Raw genomic sequence first — 12,533 nt, 5'->3', positions numbered from 1 at the left:
GTGCCGGAGTAACTCAGCGGGTCAGGCAGTGTCTGTGGAGAAAAGACACAAAGTGCTGGAGTAACTCAGCAGGTCAGGCAGCATCTGTGGAGAAAAGACACAAAGTGCTGGAGTAACTCAGCGGGTCAGGCAGCATCTCTAGAGAAAAGACACAAAGTGCTGGAGTAACTCAGTGGGTCAGGCAGCATCTGTGGAGAAAAGACACAAAGTGCTGGAGTAACTAACAGCAGTTCAGGCAGCATCTCTAGAGAAAAGACACAAAGTGCTGGAGTAACTAACAGCAGGTCAGGCAGCATCTCTAGAGAAAAGACACAAAGTGCTGGAGTAACTCAGCAGCGCAGGCAGCATCTCTGGTGAAAAATAGACACAAAGTGCTGGAGTAATTCAGCAGGTCGGGCAGCATCTCAGGAGAAAAGACACAAAGTGCTGGAGTAACTCAGCGGGTCAGCCAGCGTCTCTGGAGAAAAGACACAAAGTGCTGGAGTAACTAACAGCAGTTCAGGCAGCATCTCTAGAGAAAAGACACAAAGTGCTGGAGTAACTAACAGTGGGTCAGGCAGCATCTCCAGAGAAAAGACACAAAGTACTGGAGTAATTCAGCGGGTCAGGCAGCATCTCAGGAGAAAAGACACAAAGTGCTGGAGTAACTAACAGCAGGTCAGGCAGCATCTCAGGAGAAAAGAGAAAGTGCTGGAGTAACTCAGCAGGTCAGGCAGCATCTCTGAAGAGAAAATACACAAAGTGCTGGAGTAACTAACAACGGGTCAGGCAGCGTCTCTAGAGAAAAGACACAATGTGCTGGAGTAATTCAGCGGGTCAGGCAGCATCTCTAGAGAAAAGACACAAAGTGCTGGAGTAACTCAGTGGGTCAGGCAGCATCTGTGGAGAAAAGACACAAAGTGCCGGAGTAACTCAGCGGGTCAGGCAGTGTCTGTGGAGAAAAAACACAAAGTGCTGGAGTAACTCAGCGGGTCAGGCAGCATCTGTGGAGAAAAGACACAAAGTGCTGGAGTAACTCAGCGGGTCAGGCAGCATCTCTAGAGAAAAGACACAAAGTGCTGGAGTAACTAACAGCAGGTCAGGCAGCATCTCTAGAGAAAAGACACAAAGTGCTGGAGTAACTCAGGAGCGCAGGCAGCATCTCTGGTGAAAAATAGACACAAAGTGCTGGAGTAATTCAGCAGGTCGGGCAGCATCTCAGGAGAAAAGACACAAAGTGCTGGAGTAACTCAGCGGGTCAGCCAGCGTCTCTGGAGAAAAGACACAAAGTGCTGGAGTATTTCAGCAGGTCAGGCAGCATCTGTGGAGAAAAGACACAAAGTGCTGGAGTAACTCAGTGGGTCAGGCAGCATCTCTAGAGAAAAGACACAAAGTGCTGGAGTAACTAACAGCAGGTCAGGCAGCATCTCTAGCGAAAAGACACAAAGTGCTGGAGTAACTAACAGTGGGTCAGGCAGCATCTCTAGAGAAAAGACACAAAGTACTGGAGTAATTCAGCGGGTCAGGCAGCATCTCAGGAGAAAAGACACAAAGTGCTGGAGTAACTAACAGCAGGTCAGGCAGCATCTCAGGAGAAAAGACACAAAGTGCTGGAGTAACTAACAGCAGGTCAGGCAGCATCTCTGGAGAGAAAATACACAAAGTGCTGGAGTAACTAACAACGGGTCAGGCAGCGTCTCTAGAGAAAAGACACAAAGTGCTGGAGTAACTCAGCGGGTCAGGCAGCTTCTGTGGAGAAAAATATACAAAGTGCTGGAGTAACTAACAGCAGGTCAGGCAGCGTCTCTGGAGAGAAAAGACACAAAGTGCTGGAGTAATTCAGCAGGTCAGGCAGCGTCTCTGGAGAGAAAAGACACAAAGTGCTGGAGTAATTCAGCGGGTCAGGCAGCGTCTGTGGAGAAAAGACAAAGTGCTGGAGTAATTCAGCAGGTCAGGCAGCGTCTCAGGAGAGAAAAGACACAAAGTGCTGGAGTAATTCAGCGGGTCAGGCAGCGTCTGTGGAGAAAAGACAAAGTGCTGGAGTAATTCAGCAGGTCAGGCAGCGTCTCAGGAGAAAAGACACAAAGTGCTGGAGTAACTCAGTGGGTCAGGCAGCATCTCAGGAGAAAAGAGAAAGTGCTGGAGTAACTCAGCGGGTCAGGCAGCATCTCAGGAGAAAAGACACAAAGTGCTGGAATAACGCAGCGGGTCAGACAGCATCTCAGGAGATAAGACACAAAGTGCTGGAGTAACTAACAGCAGGTCAAGCAGCATCTCAGGAGAAAAGACAAAGTGCTGGAGTACTCAGCGGGTCAGGCAGCATCTCAGAAGAAAAGACACAAAGTGCTGGAGTAACTCAGTGGGTCAGGCAGCGTCTCTGGAGAGAAAAGATACAAAGTGCTGGAGTAACTCAGCGGGTCAGGCAGCATCTCTAGAGAAAAGACACAAAGTGCTGGAGTAACTCCGTGGGTCAGGCAGCATCTGTGGAGAAAAGACACAAAGTGCTGGAGTAATTCAGCGGGTCAGGCAGCATCTCAGGAGAAAAGACACAAAGTGCTGGAGTAACTAACAGCAGGTCAGCCAGCGTCTCTGGAGGAAAAAGACACAAAGTGCTGGAGTAATTCAGCAGGTCAGGCAGCATCTCTAGAGAAAAGACACAATGTGCTGGAGTAACTAACAGTGGGTCAGGCAGCATCTCAGAACAAAAACGAAAGACACAAAGTGCTGGAGTAACAATAGACAATAGGTGCAGGAGGAGGCCATTTGGCCCTTCGAGCCAGCACCGCCATTCAATGTGATCATGGCTGATCATTCTCAATCAGTACCCCGTTCCTGCCTTCTCTCCATACCCCTCACTCCGCTATCCTTAAGAGCTCTATCTTGCTCTCTCTTGAATGTATTCAGAGAATTGACCTCCTCTGCCTTCTGAGGCAGAGAATTCCACAGATTCACAACTCTCTGACTAAAAAAGTTTTTCCTCATCTCTGTTCTAAATGGCTTACCCGTTATTCTTAAACTGTGGCCCCTGGTTCTGGACTCCCCCAACATTGGGAACATGTTTCCTGCCTCTAACGTGTCCAACCCCTTAATAATCTTATACGTTTCGATAAGATCCCCTCTCATCCTTCTAAATTCCAGTGTATACAAGCCTAGTCGCTCCAGTCTTTCAACATATGACTGTCTCGCCATTCCGGGAATTAACCTAGTAAACGTACGCTGCACGCTCTCAATAGCAAGAATATCCTTCCTCAAATTTGGAGACCAAAACTGCACACAGTACTCCAGGTGCGGTCTCACTAGGGCCCTGTACAACTGCAGAAGGACCTCTTTGCTCCTATACTCAACTCCTCTTGTTATGAAGGCCAACATTCCATTGGCTTTCTTCACTGCCTGCTGTACCTGCATGCTTCCTTTCAGTGACAGATGCACCAGGACACCCAGATCTCGTTGTACTTGACACCATTCAGATAATAATCTGCCTTCCTATACTTACCACCAAAGTGGATAACCTCACACTTATCAACATTAAACTGCATCTGCCATGCATCCGCCCACTCACACAACCTGTCCAAGTCACCCTGCAACCTCATAGCATCCTGCTCACAGTTCACACTGCCACCCAGCTTTGTATCATCTGCAAATTTGCTAATAGTACTTTTAATCCCTTCATCCAAGTTATCAGCAGGTCAGGCAGCATCTCTGTGAAAAATAGACAAAGTGCTGGAGTAACTAACAGCAGGTCAGGCAGCATCTGTGGAGAAAAGACACAAAGTGCTGGAGTAACTCAGCGGGTCAGGCAGCATCTGTGGAGAAAAGACACAAGGTGCTGGAGTAATTCAGCGGGTCAGGCAGCGTCTCTGGAGAAAAGACACAAAGTGCTGGAGTAATTCAGCAGGTCAGGCAGCATCTATGGTGCAAAAAAAGAAACAAAGTGCTGGAGTAACTCAACAGGTCAGGCAGCTTCTCTGGAGAAAAGACACAAAGTGCTGGAGTAACTCAGCAGGTCAGGCAGCATCTCAGGAGAAAAGATACAAAGTGCTGGAGTAATTCAGCAGGTCAGGCAGCATCTCTAGAGAAAAGACACAAAGTGCTGGAGTAACTCAGCGGGTCAGGCAGCTTCTGTGGAGAAAAATATACAAAGTGCTGGGGTAACCAACAGCAGATCAGGTAGCGTCTCAGGAGAAAAGACACAAAGTGCTGGAGTACTCAGCGGGTCAGGCAGCATCTCTAGAGAAAAGACACAAAGTGCTGGAGTAACGCAGCGGGTCAGGCAGCATCTCTGGTGCAAAAAAAGATACAAAGTGCTGGAGTAATTCAGCGGGTCAGGCAGCACCTCAGGAGATAAGACACAAAGTGCTGGAGTAACTAACAGCAGGTCAGGCAGCATTTCAGGAGAAAAGACACAAAGTGCTGGAGTCATTCAGCAGGTGAGGCAGCATCTCTAGAGAAAAGACACAATGTGCTGGAGTAACTAACAGCAGGTCAGGCAGCATCTCTAGAGAAAAGACACAAAGTGTTGGAGTAACTCAGCGGGTCAGCCAGCGTCTCTTGAGAAAAGACACAAAGTGCTGGAGTAACTCAGCGGGTCAGGCAGCATCTCTAGAGTAAAGACACAAAGTGCTGGTGTAACTAACAGTGGGTCAGGCAGCATCTCTAGAGAAAAGACACAAAGTGCTGGAGTAACTCAGCGGGTCAGGCAGCGACTGTGGAGAAAAGACACAAAGTGCTGGAGTAATTCAGCAGGTCAGGTAGCGTCTCAGGAGAAAAGACACAAAGTGCTGGAGTAATTCAGCAGGTCAGGCAGCATCTCTTGAGAAAAGACACAAAGTGCTGGAGTAACTCAGCGGGTCAGGCAGCGTCTCAGGAGAGAAGGAATGGGTGACGTTTCGGGTCGAGACCCTTCTTCAGACTGATGTCAGGGGGGCGGGACAAAGGAAGGATATAGGTGGAGACAGGAAGATAGAGGGAGATCTGGGAAGGGGGAGGGGAAGAGAGGGACGGAGGAACTATCTAAAGTTGGAGAAGTCAATGTTCATACCGCTGGGCTGCAAGCTGCCCAGGCGAAATATGAGGTGCTGTTCCTCCAATTTGTGGCGGGCCTCACTATGGCACTGGAGGAGGCCCATGACAGAAAGGTTAGACTGGGAATGGGAGGGGGAGTTGAAGTGCTCGGCCACCGGGAAACCAGTTTGGCCAATGCGGACCGAGCGCAGGTGTTGAGCGAAGCGATCGACGAGCCTGCGCTTGGTTTCGCCGATGTAAATAAGTTGACATCTAGAGCAGCGGATGCAATAGATGAGGTTGGAGGAGGTGCAGGTGAACCTCTGTCTCACCTAGAAAGACTGTGTGGGTCCTTGGATGGAGTTGAAGGAGGAGGTAAAGGGACAGGTGTTGCATCTCGTGCGGTTGCAGGGGAAAGTGCCCGGGGATGGGGAGGTTTGGGTAGGAAGGGACGAGTGGACCAGGGAGTTACGGAGGGAACGGTCTCTGCGGAACGCAGAGAGGGGAGGGGATGGGAAGATGTGGCCAGTGGTGGGGTCCCGTTGTAGGTGACGGAAGTGTTGGTGGATGATATGTTGGATCCGCTGGCTGGTGGGGTGGAAGGTGAGAACGAGGGGGATTCTGTCCTTGTTGCGAGTGGGGGGGAGGGGGAGCAAGAGCGGAGCTGCGGGATGTAGAAGAGACCCTAGTGAGAGCCTCATCTATAATGGAGGAGGGGAAGCCCCGTTTCCTGAAGAATGAGGACATCTCTGAAGCCCTAGTGTGAAACACCTCATCCCGGGCGCAGATGCGGCGTAGACGGAGGAATTGGGAGTAGGGGATAGACTTTTTGCAGGGGACCGGGTGGGAAGAAGTGTAGTCCAGATAGCTGTGCGAGTCGGTGGGTTTATAGTAAATGTCAGTCACTAGTCTGTCTCCTGTGATGGAGATGGTGAGGTCCAGAAACGGGAGGGAGATGTCGGAGATAGTCCAGGTATATTTAAGGGCAGGATGGAAATTGGAAGTGAAGTGTATGAAGTCAGTGAGTTCTGCATGGGTGCAAGAGGTAGCACCAATGCAGTCGTCGATGTAGCGGAGGTAGAGTTCGGGGATGGGGCCAGTGTATGCCCGGAACAGGGATTGTTCGACGTACCCGACAAAGAGGCAGGCGTAGCTAGGGCCCATGCCAGTGCCCATAGCTACGCCTCTGGTTTGGAGGAAGTGGGAGGAGTCAAAGGAGACGTTGTTGAGGGTAAGAACCAGCTCTGCTAGGCGGAGGAGAGTGTTGGTAGATGGGGATTGGCTTGTTCTACGGTCGAGGAAGAAACGGAGGGCTTCGAGACCATCCTTGTGGTGGATGGAACTGTAGAGTGACTGGACATCCATGGTAAAGGTGAGGGAGTGGGGGCCTGGGAACCGGAAGTTATCGAGGAGATGGAGAGCGTGTGAGGATGTAGGTGGGGAGGGATTTAACCAGGGGGATAGGATGGAGTCGAGGTAGGTGGAAATAAGTTTGGTGGGACATGAGCAGGCAGAGACAATGGGTCTGCCGGGACAGTTCTGTTTATGGATTTTGGGTAGGAGGTAGAATCGGGCCGTGCGGGGCTGGGGAACTATGAGTTTGGAGGCAATGGGGGGTAGATCGCCGGAAATAGTGAGGTCCGTGATGGTGCTAATGATCAGCCATGATCATGCTGAACGGCGGTGCAGGATCGAAGGGCCGAATGGCCTACTCCTGCCCCTATTTTCTATGTTACTAGTGTAGTTCAGTGTAGTGTAGTTTAGTGTAGTATAGTTTGGTTTAGGTGGGATTAGTGTAGTTTAGTGGTGCAGCGTGGAACCAAGTCCATGCCGACCATCGGTCATCCATTCGCACCGCGTTTCTTTATCCCACTTTTTCATGCTCTGTAATTTTATTCACCATTACCTGGTCATTACCTGGTTTACAAGAAAAAGACAGAAAGTGCTGGAGTAACTCAGGTGGTGGGTGTGGTGTCCATGTTCTCCTGGGATTTGCCTCAGTTACTCCAGCACTTTGTGTCTTTTCTCACGCGAGTTCTACGTTCTCCCACTTTCTCATCCACTCCCTGCACACTAGGGGGCAATTTACAGAGGGGCCGATTAACCCACACACCCGCACGTCTTTCGGGATGTCGGGGGAACCCGGAGCACCCGGAGGAAACCCACGCGGGTCACAGGGAGAACGTAGAAACTCCACTCACGCACGCACACACACGCACACACACACACACACACACACATGTGCACACACACACACACGCACATACACACGCACATACATGCACATACACACACACGCACATACACACATACACACACGCACACCGATTAACGATTAACCCACGAACCCGCACGTCTTTGGGGATGTGGGGGGAAACCGGAGCACCCGGAGGAAACCCACACGGGTCACAGGGAGAACGTAGAAACTCCACACAAGCACACACTCACACACACGCACGTACACACACATGCACACACACATGCACGCACACACACACACAAACACGCACACACACACGCACACACACACACACACTCACGCACGCACACACACACGCGCGCACACACACACGCGCGCACACACACGCGCGCACACACACGCACGCACGCACACACACACACGCACACACACACGCTCCCACACGCTCCCACACACACACAGCACCCGAAGTCAGGGTTGAACCCGGGTCTCTGGCGCCGTGAGGCAGCGGCTCTACCCGCTGCGCCACCGTGTTGCCCTAGATGTGAAGCCTGAAACCACTCGGTAATTAAATTTGAACAGAAGGGAAACAAAAACACCGGCAGATTCGAAGCAGAACACAATGCGGCTTTATTGAAAGCGTTTTCAATGCAGCTCATGAAAGCAGCAAAAGCATTTACAACAGGTTATTCTGCAAGAACAGGATATCTACAGCAGGAACAGATCATAAGATTATAAGTGATTGGAGAAGAATTAGGCCATTCGGCCCATCCAGTCTACTCCGCCATTCAATCATGGCTGATCTATCTCTCCCTCCCAACCCCATTCTCCTGCCTTCTCCCCATAACCCCTGACACCGGCACTAATCAACAATCTATCTATCTCTGCCTTAACTATATCCACTGACTTGTGGCCTAAACAGCCGTCTGTGTCAAAGAATCCTACAGATTCACCACCCTCTGACTAAAGAAATTCCTCCTCATCTCCTTCCTTAAAGAACGTCCTTTAATTCTGAGGCTGTGCCCTCTGGTCCTAGACTCTCCCACTAGTGGAAACAGCCTCTCCACATCCACTCTATCCAGTCCTTTCACTATTCTGTACGTTTCAACGAGGTCCCCCCTTCATGCTTCTAAACTCCAGCGAGTACAGGCCCAGTGCCGACAAACGCTCATCACATGTTAAACGACGCGTGAGTTAATCTACAGGTCACACTTCAGTGGAGAACTCTGGAAGTGAGTATTTAAACATTTAAAAATGACGATCCTTAGAATAAAACAGAATTGAATTTGGCTTGTTGAATGTTTGTCTGCCACATTCACTGAATACACAGCACAGCACTGTTTATTAACAACACTGTTAAGGCACTGGAGAAGAGAAATAGGTGACGTTTCAGGTCGAGACCCTTCTTCAGACCGACCCGAAACATCACCCATTCCTTCTCTCCAGAGATGCCGCCTGACCCGCTGAGTTACTCCAGCTGTTTAGTGTCTGTCTTCGGTTTAGAACCTGCATCTGCAGTTCCTGCCTGCCCTGTTCACACACTTCTGTGAAGGTGGCGAGGTCATTGGAATTAAATTCAGCGGGCAATCAGGAGACTGGAGAAATATCCCGACACAAAATGCAATCAAACTGGGGAGAAGCAGGGGGGGTGGGAGGGGGAGAGGTGGGAGGGGGAAGGGGAGGGGGAGAGGGAGGAGGGGGAGTGGGAGAGGGAGGAGGGGGAGTGGGAGGGGGAGAGGGGGAGAGGTGAGAGGGGGAGTAGGAGGGGGAGAGAGGTGGGAGGGGGAATTGGAAGGGGTAGAGGTAGAGAGGTGGGAGGGGGAGGGGGAGAGAGTTGGGAGGGGAGGGGGAGAGAGGTGGTAGGGGGAGGGTTGTGTGTGAGGGGTGGGGGGAGTGGGAGAGGGAGGGGAGTGGGAGAGGGAGGGGAGTGGGAGGTGAGGGAGGAGAAGTGGGAGTGGGGGAAATGAAGGAGTGGGACGGGGATTGGGGGTGTGTGACGGGGAGAGAGTGGGAGTGGGGGAGGTGGGGGTCGGTGGGAGGGGGAGAGAGTGGGAGAGAGGAAGGGCGAGGGGGAGGGGGAGAGGGGTGGGGGTGGGGGAGGGGAGAGAGTGGTAGTGGGAGGGGAGAGAGTAGGAGTGGGGGAAGAGGGAGTGCGTGGAGTGGGGGGAGAGGGAGAGAGTGGGAGTGGGGGGGGGGAAGAGGGAGTGGGGGGGGGGGAAAGAGGGAGTGGGGGAGAGAGGGAATGGGGGAGAGGGACTGGGTGGGGCAGTGGGAGGGGAGAGAGGGAGGGGAGGGGAGAGAGGGAGGGGAGGGGGAGAGGGAAGGAGTGAGAGTGGGAGTGAGGAGACGGAGGAGGAGTGGGTTTAAGTTGAGGGTTTAAACGGGCAACTACAGTTCCTCGTCTGCCCTCCGCACAGGTCCCACGGCGCCACCACACTCCAGGGTCTTATATATTAGCTCTGGAGACCACCCAGGCCAAGAGAGCGACGAGGAGGATGCACAAAATTATTCCGCAAGTTCCACAAATCGAAACGTCTCCCAAGCGGTCACCTCCCTGGTTCACGGGCAGTGGAGGTGCAACAGCGCTTTGGAGAACTGCAATCCCAATCCCTGGACGGGAGGCACTTTGTAATATCGCAGGAGACCTCGGACGAGGTCTGAGAGCTTGCAAGGTCCCCTGCACCTTCTGCCATTCATCCAGGGCTTTGCGGTGTCCTGGGTCCGACCAGCCTTTCCTCTTCGCCCACCGGTCCTCCTCGTCCCTCCGCGTCACCACCTCGCTAGCCAGCACCGCCAGCGTGTCCAGGTCGGATGGGCTGAAATCGCGGCCGGAGACCCAGCCCTGCACTTGTTCCAAAGTCCAGATGTAGCCCGCTTTGTTCAACCAAACGTTGCCCATGTTGAACATGTCTCCGCACCTCTCGGCTCGCTCGGCCTCTATCTCCCACCGCCCGGAGATGCCTGGCCATTGATGGTCCAAACGCGAGAAGATGACCTTAAAGAACTCCCCTTCGTCCCTGTAACGAGCGCCGGCAACTCTGACCATGGTCTTCTTGGACTGAATGGAAATCTCGGACGATCCACTCAGGATTCGGTATCAAGTTTGTTTGTCTCTCTCTCTCTCTCCGTTACTCTCTGAGTTATTTTAATGTGCACCTTTCCGCATCATTGTTTTCCGCCCTCCCCGCCCCACGGAAATGGGCGTCTTTCCCACAGCGGGTTGTACAGACGATGAGTCTTGATGTTGACATACAAATATCGTGAGGTGTGTACCATTGACTGGTGAGCGGCAAGCTGTGCTTGCTGTGTGTGCTGGATGCAGCAAGACGTGGATGGTCGCAGTCAGGAGAGACAATAAACATAGAAACCGAGTAATGTTTCTATGTGTCTGCTTCATTATTACACATCTGAGACGGAGATGTGACATTGGCGACGAGGATATTAGAAACATGGAAACATAGAAAATAGGTGCAGGAGTAGGCCATTCGGCCCTTCGAGCCTGCACGCACCGCCATTCAATATGATCATGGCTCATCATCCAGCTCAGTAACCTGTACCTGCCTTCTCTCCATACCCCCTGATCCCTTTAGCAAAAAGGGCCACATCTAACTCCCTCTTAAATATAGCCAATGAACTGGTCTCAACTACCTTCTGTGGCAGAGAATTCCACAGACTCACCACTCTCTGTGTGAAGAAAGGTTTTCTCATCTCCGTCCTAAAAGACTTCCCCCTTATCCTTAAGCTGTGACCCCTGGTTCTGGACTCCCCCAACATCGGGAACAATCTTCCTGCATCTAGCCTCTCCAACCCCTTAAGAATTTTATATGTTTCTATAAGATCCCCCCTCAGTCTTCTAAATTCCAGCGAGTACAAGCCCAGTCTATCCAGTCTTTCCTCATATGAAGGTCCCGCCATCTCAGGGATCAATCTGGTGAACCTTCCCTGTACTCCCTCTAAGGCAAGAACGTCTTTCCTCAGGTTAGGAGACCAAAATTGCACACATTACTCCAGGTGCGGTCTCACCAAGGCCCTGTACAACTGCAGCAGAACCTCCCTGCTCCTAAACTCAAATCCTCTTGCTATGAATGCCAACATACCATTCGCTTTCTTCACTGCCCGCTTGTTTTCAATGACTGGTGCACCATGACACCCAGGTCACGTTGCATCTCCCCTTCTCCCAATCGGTCACCATTCAGGTAATACTCTGCTTTCCTGTTCTTGCCACCAAAGTGGATAACCTCACATTTATCCACATTATATTGCATCTGCCATGCATTTGCCCACTCGCCTAATCTATCCAAGTCACTCTGCAGCCTCCTAGCATCCTCCTCGCAGCTAACACTGCCACCCAGCTTCGTGTCATCCACAAACTTAGAGATGTTGCATTCAATTCCCTCGTCCAAATCATTAATATACACTGTAAATAACTGGGGTCCCAGCACTGAGCCTTGCGGTACCTCACTAGTCACTGCCTGCCATTCTGAAAAGGACCCGTATATTCCTACTCTTTGCTTCCTGTCCGCCAACCAATTTTCTATCCACCTCAACACTGAACCCTCAATACCGTGTGCTTTAAGTTTGTACACCAATCTCCTATGTGGGACCTTGTCGAAGGCCTTCTGAAAGTCCAGATATAACACATCGACTGGTTCTCCCTTGTCCACTCTACTAGTTACATCCTCGAAAAATTCTATAAGATTCGTCAGACATGATTTGCCTTTGGTAAATCCATGCTGACTTTGGTCCGATGATTTCACCACTTTCCAAATGTGATGCTATCACATCTTTAATAACTAACTCTAGCATTTTCCCCCCACTACCGATGTTAGGCTAACTGGTCTATAATTCCCCGTTTTCTCTCTCCCTCCCTCTTTTAAAAAGTGGGGTTACATTAGCTACCCTCCAGTCCTCAGGAACTACTCCAGAATCTAAAGAGTTTTGAAAAATTATCACTAATGCATCCACTATTTCTGAGGCTACTTCCTTAAGCACTCTGGGATGCAGCCTATCTGGCCCTGGGGGGTTTATCTGCCTTTAATCCATTTAATTTACCTAACACCACTTCCGACTAACCTGGATTTCCCTCAGTTCCTCCATCTCATTACACCCCCGGTCCCCCGCTATTTCCGGCAGACGGTTTATGTCTTCCTTAGTGAAGACAGAACCAAAGTATTTGTTCAATTGGTCTGCCATCTCCTTGTTCCCTATGATCAATTCACCTGTTTCCGACTGCAAGGGACCCTACATTTGTCTTAACTAATCTTTTTCTCTTGACATATCTATAAAAGCTTTTGCAGTCAGTTTTTATGTTCCTTGCCAGTTTTCCTCATAATCTATTTTCCCTTTCCTAATT

Source organism: Rhinoraja longicauda, chromosome 19 (assembly GCF_053455715.1).
Source record: "Rhinoraja longicauda isolate Sanriku21f chromosome 19, sRhiLon1.1, whole genome shotgun sequence".
Lineage (NCBI taxonomy): Eukaryota > Metazoa > Chordata > Chondrichthyes > Rajiformes > Arhynchobatidae > Rhinoraja > Rhinoraja longicauda.
The sequence above is the reverse complement of the archived record's forward strand: the minus strand, read 5'-3'. Positions refer to the sequence as shown.